General features: G+C 41.0%; 1 pseudogene; it reads right to left on the reverse strand.

Moving 5' to 3' along the window:
• Window positions 1-8,193: 8,193 nt before the first annotated feature.
• Window positions 8,194-9,491, reverse strand: LOC121145558 (annotated as a pseudogene).
• Window positions 9,492-11,404: the final 1,913 nt, after the last annotated feature.

Raw genomic sequence — 11,404 nt, forward strand, 5'->3', positions numbered from 1 at the left:
TAATGATACTGTTTTGATCAATATACACTGTTTACATGTGTTGAAATTATTAATGTGTCCAATTTTATTAATAACATTTTATACAAATTAGGTTAGAGAATCTCAGAAAATACCTGATATCAAGAAGATAAATATTTGTACAACACACTAACATAATATCAATAAGTTTGTCAAATCCACACTAAATTCTATACTTTGGAAACTAAAAAGGAGTGAATAAATTATAGGGTTCATTAGCAAATTCTACATTTCAATATTACAAATAAACATATAAAATATATTATAAAATAAAAATATATAAAATATAAAAATACAATTTTGTTGCGCAGCATGTTAGGCAGCCACATGCAAAGTCAGCATCCCACTTCTGGCTTCTGTACTTCCAATCCAGCTCCTGGTTAATGTGCCTGGGACAGAAGTAGATGTCTAGGGTTTTCAGGACGTTTGTGCTTTATACCTATATTAATAACAGTCTGGATTTTTTTTTTCCCAATGAAATCATAGTCTTTGTGTACTATGTGCTCAGCACACATTCAGTTGCCTGTTAACTTTACCTTATACTGGAGAATGGAAACACTCTTTCCAGTATAAGGGCCCCTATTGAATATCGATTCCAAACTGTTGTGTTGGACAAAATGTTTCATTAGACTTTTGATTTTAATTATTATGGGACTTTTTTCATTTGTCAATTATACCTCTTTATTTGTTTTATTAATTCTATTTTTTGTAAATTTCTGTCATGAGTCCAACTACATTTTGAGAACTTCTGTGGGTGTGTGGATTCCTGTCCATCTGACATGGCCTTGGGAAGATTCTCCGTCCTCACTGATGTTACACACCCTATTCCAGAATTAAAAATAAGAACAGCATGATTCATTAGGGTGCTAAGAACTGCCATTCTGGGAGTCATCTCAATCACAGCCACAGTAACAGCAGCAGGAATTGCCTTACGTCAAGAAGTTCAAATTATACATTTTGTGCAACAACGGCGAAATGACTTTGAATATTTATGGATGATTCAGCGACAGGTTGACTCTTAGCTACATGTTGAGGTTACTGATCTTGAATCTGCCATTCTGTTACTGATCAGTTACAATCTATAGATGGTTAGCCCTTAAGTGTGAGTGGAACTTAGTTTGTATAATGTCTGTCTACTGGAGTAAAATTCTTTTCCCTTGGGATAAAATTAAGCATCATCTGAAAAATCAATGTCATGTCATTACTGAAATTTTATTGCTATAGGCTTTTGTATTTCTGAAACGTTTGAAAAACAACTAAAAACAAAACTTTGCCCTGCCTCTACACAGAGCAATCTATGATCACACTGGAGGTAATTGTCATGGTACATGATCCATATGCTGTACAGATACTCAAGTTATTCTGCATAGCAGTTAGTATTTTACTTTTGCAGATGGCCTTGCATTTTTCCAGCATTTTCTTCCACCTCTTTCTGTTCACCTTCTGCTAAACATTTTTAAATGTGGCTGAAGGGCCTGGCAGAATAACTTACTGGTTAAATCTTGGCCTTACATTTGCCAGGATCCCATATGGGTGTCAGTTCATATCCCAGCTGCTCCATTTCTCATTCAGTTCCTTGCTTGTGGCCTGAGAAGACAATTAAGGATAGTCCAGAGCCTTGGGACTCATGTAGGAAACTTGGAAGAATCTCCTGGTTCCTGGCTTCAGATCATTTCAGTTCTGACCATTGCAGCCTCTTGTGGATGGAGGATCTCTCATTCTGTCTCTTCTATGTTTATATCTGACTTTCCAACAAAAAAATAAATCAGTCTTACAATGTCACAAACTTTATTAGTGTATTGTACAAAAGTACTCATTACCTGGTACATGATTCTCATGTTATTCAAACACAGCAACTCCAGTTCATTTGCATGTTTTTCATTGGTTGCTTCTGTGCTGTAACTGCAGAGTTGACTTGTCACAACAGATGTTTCCTGACCCAGAATCTAAAATAACACTCCCTGACCCATTAGAGATTCCTGCTCTAAGAATATATTGCAAGATTAGACTTCTTTTTTATTTTGTTTTATAAAATCACTATTCAAATTAATAAAATTGGTCAAGTAGATAAAAACAGAAAATCATAATAAGAGTTATAATTTTTAATCCAAGTACAACTGTATCTTAAATATGTTTAATCATTCACTTATGTGAAAGCCCTGGGCCATTCCAGGAATGATAAAAGCATAGCAGAGCACCTTGGCCTAGATTCCAGCTCCACTGCTTATTCTCTATCATCTTGAGCAAATTAGCTTTCCGCATGACAATTTCTTCATCAGTAAAAATAATATATGGATACAGGTAATAATAGCATCTACCTGACTTGGGAGGATCAAATTAAGGAATATACTTAAAGAACTCAAAATACTTGGTGGTATACATGACCTATATTTTCTAGCACTATTGTCTATTTTATGTTCAAATAAAATTTGACGTTTTAGATAACTAGTGCCACAGGCAGTTTGTTAAAAAAAATCAGCCTGACTTGATAAGGTAGACCAGTGCAGCCTGTACCTGCATTCTTGGGTTCACAGACTGCTGGTGGTGGAACCCAGGCTCAAATTTTACAGGTAATGTTCTGCGAGTGGGTAGAAGTCCAGGACAAAGGTCAAGGGCCGCAGGCAAAGGTCTGCAGTTGGGCAAACATCCAAGGTCACATAACTGTCAGCTTTAAGATATCTTTAAGAAAGTCACATACTGACTTCTGTGCTTCCGGCCATGCTGCTGCTTATTAATTACTGCACATTGGCCAGTTAACATCAAAATGGGACATAGATATCAAAGTTTGTGCCACATCAGTTTAATGACCCAAGAAGTTCAATAAAATATTGAGGCAGTGAGCCTTTTGGGTTGACCTCTTTCCTTAGAGAAGGAAGGTTCCAACTGGCCACTCCACACTATTATCTTTATCCTACATCAATCTCATTTCTTATTTTCTCATTTGCACACTAGCTTCCTCTCCAATGCTGTTCATGAATCCTTCTTCAAACCACTGCAAATGGCAGGAGACTCAGAGAATGAGGCCCAGCACACATTACCAGTTCTCATAAAACTTTCATTCATTCTATTTTCCCACAGCAATTTTTAACATAATTTATATATTATGTTCTCTCCATGCTACTCTGTGGGAAATAATCATAAAATAAAATGTAAACACCACTCCTAAACTGAGGAGTTCATAGCTTTCACTTCCCAAGATCATTAATAATCTAAGGCCATTGAACTGAAAATAATAACATCTGTAACTAAATCAACCATTCTGAAGGTTGAGTGAGTCTCCATGGTTTCGCATATAAGGAAGCCTGTCAGAACTGCAATTGTGGTATAAGGGGTAAAATGACCACCTGCAACACCAGCATCCCACATGGGTGCCAGTTCAATTCAGCTCAATTCAGCTTCCCAATTCAATTTTTCTGGGAAAAGCAGAAAGAGAAGATCCAAGTACTTCAGACCCTGCAACCATATGGGAAACTTGGAAAAGCTCCTGGCTAGCAGCTTCAGCCTGAGCAGCCCTGTCACTGCAGTTATTTTAAAAGCAAACCAATAAAGGAAACATTCTCTCTCTCTCTCTCTCTCTCTCTCTCTCTCTCCCTCCCTGCACCCCCCCCCCATGTAACTCTAACTTTCAAACAAATAAAACACATTTAAAATAACTAAAGAAGGAAACAAAATTTGCAAAGGAAATGCTCTGAATCTCAAGTTGGTAAAGAAATATAAAGTGCTAAATCCCACATGAGGAAAATAAACTGAGTTTTTTTCTCATAGCTAGTAGAGCATGTGTATGGTATAAATTACTTAATTGTATCAGAACTAATGTTAGAATAAAATACTTTTAAGCTGTATAAAGATGAATACTAGAAAATTTACCTTTAGGCAAACTCATAGCAAAAGGCAAGTTTCTCTGTTATGCACATAAATACAATCAATGTGAAATTAACGTTTACATTTTTTTGCACAAATTAGATAACATTGGAAACTGTAAGGTCTATAAAGGCAAAGGTGTCATAGAAAGCTTTTTTAAAAGGGACTCTGGGAAGGTCTAGGATGACTAATTAGAGAAGAGACTTTGAAGACTTTGGTAGAAAGAGGGTTGTGGGGAAAACACAGATGTTGAGCAGAGTCAGATTGGAAATGTCATCACATAGACAGCGGAACATGTGAGTGGCCTTTGAAAGGAAGGTGGAATGACATGAACAGAAAGAAAACACAGTAGCATCTGGAAATATTGCCCGTTACAAGGAAGGTTGAGATGAAAGAGAGCTGCTTGCACCTGTATGAAAACAGACCAATCAGAAAATTGTGGGATTTGTGGACCCAATGTTAGTGTGTGACTGGTCAGGCACCTGTGGTGGGCACATGAGTAGGGCTGGACATACACTCCACTGCTCATCACCAGCCTTGAAGGATTCTCAGTCAGAGACTAGCAAAAACCACTGAAGCATAAAGGGTAGGGGAAGTGGTGTTTTGAACTTGCTCCGGGCCAATTGGGATCTCCCAAGGAGAAACACATGGTTGAATACCATGGGCATACAGCACCAATCCAAGCACTTGAGAGCAGAAGCAAAAGCTAAGTGAAATTTTATGTGTTGCCCAGTGCAGCTAAACAAACAGAAGTCCTGTAACAATGAACAATAACCATTAGCGAAGAATAAGCCCATCAGCAAGTCAGTATCAACAACACTTGGAAAGCAAACAATACACTGCTAAATGAGCAATGGGTTACAGAAGAAATCGAAAATGAAATTTTAAAATTTCTTTAAATGACTGAAATCAACACAACACAGCAAAACTTTATGAGAGACAACAAAACCAGTGCTTATAACAAGCAACAAAAGACACCAAGAAATCAAGCTAACTATATACCTGAAGAAGCTAGAAAAACAAGAGCAAAATAAACACCAAATTAGCAGAAAAAAATGAAATAATCAAAATTAGGAAAGAATAAACAAACTGAAATCAAAGCAATGATAAATAAGAGTAATGAATTTAATTACTTCTTCAAAAATTCAGGAAAATAGATACAGCACTAGAGCAACTAATCCAAAACAGAGGGGGAAGATATAAATCAATAAAATTACTGACAAAAAATTTAACAATGGAGGGAGAATCAAGATGTTAGAATAGGGTAGAGACATGTTCAAACAGATGGAGAAACATTAGCCAGGGTGAAGCAGAGAGGACACATTCCAGGAAACAGGAGAGGACAGAATGACAGCAGAGGGAGACCTGTAGAATGAAATACACAGGAAAGCAGTGGACACAACAGTGTGGTGTCACAGTGAACAATACCCCCGCAGTATTCAATGAGCAGCTATCTGAACTGAACTGGCAACAAGATGGGAAGGGGTGCTCACTGGGAGCTCAGTAGAAAAACCCAAAGACCTTCCCATCCTGTTGTTTTGTTTGATTTGACCAGGAGTGGAGACAGAGCAGCAGCTCCCATACAGGCAGTGTGGGAACAGGGTGGATTTCACAGCCCACTCCACCTGATAGAAACAAATCAGGTGACACTTTGTATAGGAAGGGAAAGGCTATGGATAGTATTGCTCATGCACTGGGCTGGGAGTGAACTCATTTCTGGCTCAGCAAACTTCAACAATGTGGCATCCTACAGGTTTCACCCAAGACAGGTCCAGGTAGCCCTCAGTCCTGATGGCCAGCAGATAAAAAGCTGTAGTAGTGGCACATCAGGCACCATTTTGTGTAGTGTAGAAAACTTAAAGACTGCAGGGATAACAATAAGCTTGGCATGCACTAAGCTCAGTGACAACTCAATGAGCTCATTGCATTGCACTGGTCCCACAGGAAAATAATAACAAATTTGCACCGTATGGGTCAAAATAGCTCTGTGTGGCCCTCAGACCTAACAGCCAACAGTTTCCGGCAAGATCAGCACCAACAACAATCTAGTTATATAGGACACCTAGTGTCACCACGATCCTGGGACCTACTCCAACCAGAAGTGGGAGAAAGGTTGTACAGACAACAGTGCAGCCTCAGCTCAGTACAACAGGAGGTGGAGAGTGGTGAGCCAGGAGCTGGAGCTACAGAGACAATGATGGAAGTCTAACATAAGAACCCAGACCTTAAACTTGCTGGAGGGAGTGTCATAAGTGGCTGCAAAAAAAGAGCCATGTGTCAACCACAACAGGTGAAATCAAATGGTAGATTTATGCCTGACAGCTTAGAAACATGCCCCAAGAAGAAGCATCTGATAACCGGAAGTGCAATGACCAAGAGCAATAGAAGAAACAGAAGCACAATGAATATTACTGAAGACTGCTCTGCAAAGGAGCAAAACTATGTACCAACCTCAGAGTTCACTGAGGAATACATTGAGAAAATGGGGGATATAGAGTTCAAAACACTTGTTACAAAACTTCTTATCAACAATGAGAAGCACGTAAAGCAAGAGTTCAAGAAATTTAAGGAACAGGACACATAGGAAATGAATCAAATGAAAGCTGATATATCAGAAATGAAGAATACAGTAGAGCAAATTGGAAGTACAATGGAGAGTCTCCAAAATAGAATCAAGGAGGCAGAAGAAAGAATCTCAGAATTAGAAGATATTTCCTGTCATCAGGGGGGAAGCAAACAAAAAGCTGGAAGCAGAGCTGGATCAGGCCAAAAAAAGTGTTCAAGAATTGAAAGACACTATTAAGAGGCCAAATATAAAAGTTATGGGAGTCCCAGGAGGTGCAGAAAGAGAAGCTGGGTTTACAAATGTGTTTAATGAAATAATAAGGGAAATTTTCCCTAATCTGGAGAAAGAATTGGGAAACAACATCCAGGAGGGGCACAGAACTCCCAACAGGCTTGATCAAAAATGATCTTCACCACAACACATGATCATCAAGCTTTGTTCAATTGAACAAAGGAAAAAAGATCCTTAAGTGTGCACATAAAAAAAAGAATCAATTGACATATAAAGGAATGCCAATTAAACTCACAGGAGACCTCTCACAGGAAACTCTACAGGCCAGAAGAGAATGGAGTGACATATTCCAGATTCTAAAAGCAAAAAAAAATTGTTAGCCCAGGATAACGTACCCAGCAAAATTTTTCCTTTGTGTTTGAAAATAAGATTCCTTCACAGTAAAGTTAAAAGAATATGCCTCTTCCAAAACTTCGCTACAATGGATACTCAAAGATGTTCTCTAGACATGGGTATGGTTTGATGGCCTAGCGGCTAAAGTCCTTGCCTTGGTGTGCCAGGATCCCATATGGGTGCCGGTTCTAATCCCACCAGCTCCATTTTTCCATCCAACATCCTGCTTGTGACCTAGGAAAGTGGTCGAGGACAACCCAAAAACCTTGCACCCGCATGGGAGACCTGGAGGAAATCCTTGGCTTCGGATCAGCACAGCACTGACTGTTGCAGTCATTTAGGAAGTGAATCATCAGATGGAAGATCTTCCTCTCTGTCTCTCCTCCTCTCTGTATATCTGCCTTTCCAATAAAAACAAATAAATCTTAAAAAAAAAATAAGAAGAAAAGATGTTTTGTTGACAGAGAAGAGGAATAGTGCCTACTGAAAACAAAGGCAAATGTAAGAACACCCATGTAAAATAACAATGGAAATCTAAATCAATAAACAATCTATTGCTAAAATGACAGGACCAAATTACCACCCATTCATATATATATTATATACATACATATATATATATATAATATATATATTTTCAAATACTTTATTTTTCAGACAGGTCCCAATACTGAACTTCTGGCCCACCTGCCATCAGACGAGCTACAAACGCTTGCCCAGCAGCTGATGGGTACTCTTTAGTAGCATGTTTGAAAAGTGAATAAGGGCCCAGCGGCTTGGCCTAGTGGCTAAAGTCCTCGCCTTGAACGCGCCAGAATCCCATATGGGCGCTGGTTCTAATCCTGGCAGCTCCTCTTCCCATCCAGCTCCCTACTTGTGGCCTGGGAAAGCAGTCGAGGACAGTCCAAAGCCTTGGGACTCTGCACCCATGTGGGAGACCTGGAGAAAATTCCTGGATCCTGGCTTTGGATCAGCATAGCATCGGCCGTTGCGCTCACTTGGGGAGTGAATCATCGGATGGAAGATCTTCCTCTCTGTCTCTCCTCCTCTCTGTATATCTGACTTTCCAATAAAAATAAATAAATCTTAAAAAAAAAAGTGAATAAAAATCCATATAAAACAAATATTCAAATAGTCTCCATAGGAACACAGATAAGTGTGGCCCCATCTCCTAGGTTTCCATATTGCCTGCCAGCCCTACTTTTAGACATTTCAAAACTGGCGGTAATTAAGTTAAATAGTTCCCCCCACATCCCATAATTCAAGCTACACTCGCAATTAACAGCTACAGAGTGGCATTTACACGTTAACGCTGGCCGAGGCACAAGTCGCTCGGTTCTGTTCCGTTCAGCTTTCCTGAGCACAGGACACAGGCAGCGTGCCCGGGTCCGGCTCCCCAACCTCAGGCGGGAAGCTGTGGCTCTGGATCTGCTGCAGGAGTTGCCACATGGGTCTCGATAGCACGTAGTAGACGGTGGGTCTCTGGAAACCATTGAAGGTGGAGGCCGCAGCCACTGTGTAGGTGCCCACGTTCTCAAAGAGCATCCAGTCCCCCACGTGCATCTCGGGCAGACCACAGCGCTCCACAGTCTGATCCAGGGCATCACAAGTGGGGCCCCAGACGCTGGAGGAGTAGTACTTCTCATCCGGTTTGGGTCTCTTCTGCAGCAGGGACCTCACATGCGCACGGTCGTACAGGATGCAGTTGAAGGAGCCGTGCACACCATCATTGATGTAGTACATGCAAGTCTGCTCACTTCCCTCATCCTTATCATCAGAGCCTAGCTGCTCCTTCAAGACAAGCTTCTTAATGTTCACCGCCAGGGTGAAGGCCAAGGCTCCGCAATGATCCTTACCCCGTAGTCGGAGGGGAAGTACTTGTCCAACACGGGGTTGATCACACTGGTGATCTCTTCAAACTTGAGCTTCACGTCTTCCTATCCAGGGAAGACTCCGCCTATATCGATCAGATACCTGTGGAACCCCACCTCAGCCCCCATGTCAAAGACACAGGGGGCACCAGACAGCGTCTGCACGAAGGTTCCCGGGTCCGTGCAGCCACTTCCCACGTGGAAGCTGAAGCCAACATCAATATTTATTTTGCGCACTCCAGAGCAGCCTACTGGTTTTGAGTGTGGCACCAAATTTAACACTGAGGCCAGAGACTGCCTTGGAGTCATCAGTGTCAATCCGCGACACCAGCTTGGCTGTCGGATGAGCTCTGGCAACTTTCATCAGCTCCACTCTGCTGTCGAAAGTCATCATCTGGACCCCGCTGCTGGCAGCATACTTAATCTGGGACACCTGCCTACAGGGGTTAGCATAGATGATCCTCTCCGGAGGAACCCCGAGGCCCTGCACCAACTGGACTTCAGTCTTGCTAGCGCAGTCGAAGCCAGTCCTAATGAAAGCCAGGTCCTTATTATGGTTTTGCTGTTGTTGCATTTGATGGCATAAAAAGGGGTCACAGGAGGAAGAGCTTTCAGCACCTCAGGTGCTTTTTGAGAATGTCCCCAAGTCAGATACATAGAAGAGGTCCTTGTTGTCAGAGGAAGATGCCTCGTTAATCTTCTGGTCTACAATGTCCTTGGCAGTAAAGCCTTCCTCCAGGAGATGGCAATCAAACTCTTCATGCTTGAAGTTGTTCAAGGCTCCTTGATGTTCCTACAGAAAACCAGACGGGATCAGAAGGAATTACTTGCAGCTTCTAAGGCAATGATCTGGAAGTCCCAGGCCTGTGTGTCCTCAGACTGGCAGCAGCACTACCTCACAGCCCCCGCGTCTGGCCCCATGGAGCCGCCACCACTGGGTGAGCCAGAGCTGCAGCAGTCCCAGCCGGCCACCTGGCTCCTGCCCGCCGGTCCAGCGGAGACCCGCCGGAGACACAGGCCCGAGGTGGCAGGTGGCGTCGAGCTGGGGCCAGAGGGCAGCCAGCAGCAGAGGCTGCAGCAGGGACTGACCCACTCATTCATATTAACCCTGAATGTAAATGGCTTTCTCATCAACCTAACATCATAGATTAGTAGACTGTATTAAAAAATAAAACCCATCTATTTGTTGCCTACAAAAGATTCATCTCACCAATAAAGATCAGTGGAAACTATGTCTCTTGGGTTTTGGTTTTTTTTTTTAAATTTAGTTTCATCTCGTCAAAATATTTCCTCATTAAATTCTTCACTGAATCATACATTATCAGTAGCATCACTTTCTTCATGAAAGCTCTTGATTTTCATTTCTTCAGTGACACGTTAGTCATTCAGTAGCATGTTATTAACTTTATGACATAAATTTCTATTTTTCTTCCTGTAGTTGATTTTGTATTATGGCTTTTCATTTAAGAGGATGTATAGTTATTGGGTAATGGAAACTGTTATATCCAGTAGCATGATATTTAACTTCATGCATTGTAAATTTCTATTTTTCTTCCTGTTGATTTAAAAAATAATGTAATTCTTAAGAAATAAATGAATTATAAGTATGAAATTAATATTAATTATAATAGAAATAGAAAAGAGAGCCATAGTTATTAAGTTACTATCCTACATTTAGTATCCTACATTTATACTAGTTAATTAGTTACAGGATTACTTTTGTCACATCAAAATTTCATAAGTACTTATCAGCCAACTTTTTTCAAATTCAACATATTTTGTATCCTATCATTTAACTTAAAGCATGAACTCATCATAACCTTGAGTGAAACCTGAAATATGAAATGGCTCTTTTCAATAGCAGCCCTTTGCTATTAAAGGTCTCATAAATAACTTACAAGATATTTTTACTGCAATAGCTAAATTATCTGCTGCAAATTTTTACTTTAAATTTTTTATTTAAGATTTAAAAAAAAAAATTTGATGACTTTTACATAGTTGATTAGTGTAGCAAGGGTCAAGGGCTACAGGAAGGTGGTGAAATCACCATTTCCACATTCTCTCTTTTTCCTTCCTGTAGCTGGGGGACAGGGAAGTTAAGGAGAGAAGCCACACCCAGCCTCCCAAATGCCTCTGTACCCTGAGTCCAGCCATGCAACACCATACCAGGGACCCTGATGTGGGGAATGTTCTGAGGGTGCGTAGGGCTCAAAGGGCAAATGGGTCACAGATTCAACAAGATGGCGACTAACAGTCAAGGTCATCACTGTGTTAACGTGTGGCCAACAAGACGGCAGCTAAAGGAAGAGCCCTGGGCATGAACCAGAGCGGGGGTCAAGCTGTTTCAAAGAAAGACTGATTGGCCAGGGCCATTTTGCTCACCTGCCCCTTGCCTGTGGGAGGTGGCTTCCGCAGTCATGCTGATGACAATTGGCTTCTAGTTCTCCCCTTCTGGAATTCCTGG

Source organism: Ochotona curzoniae, unplaced genomic scaffold, assembly GCF_017591425.1.
Source record: "Ochotona curzoniae isolate NIBS_2020 unplaced genomic scaffold, NIBS_Ocur_1.0 scaffold_3554, whole genome shotgun sequence".
NCBI lineage: Eukaryota > Metazoa > Chordata > Mammalia > Lagomorpha > Ochotonidae > Ochotona > Ochotona curzoniae.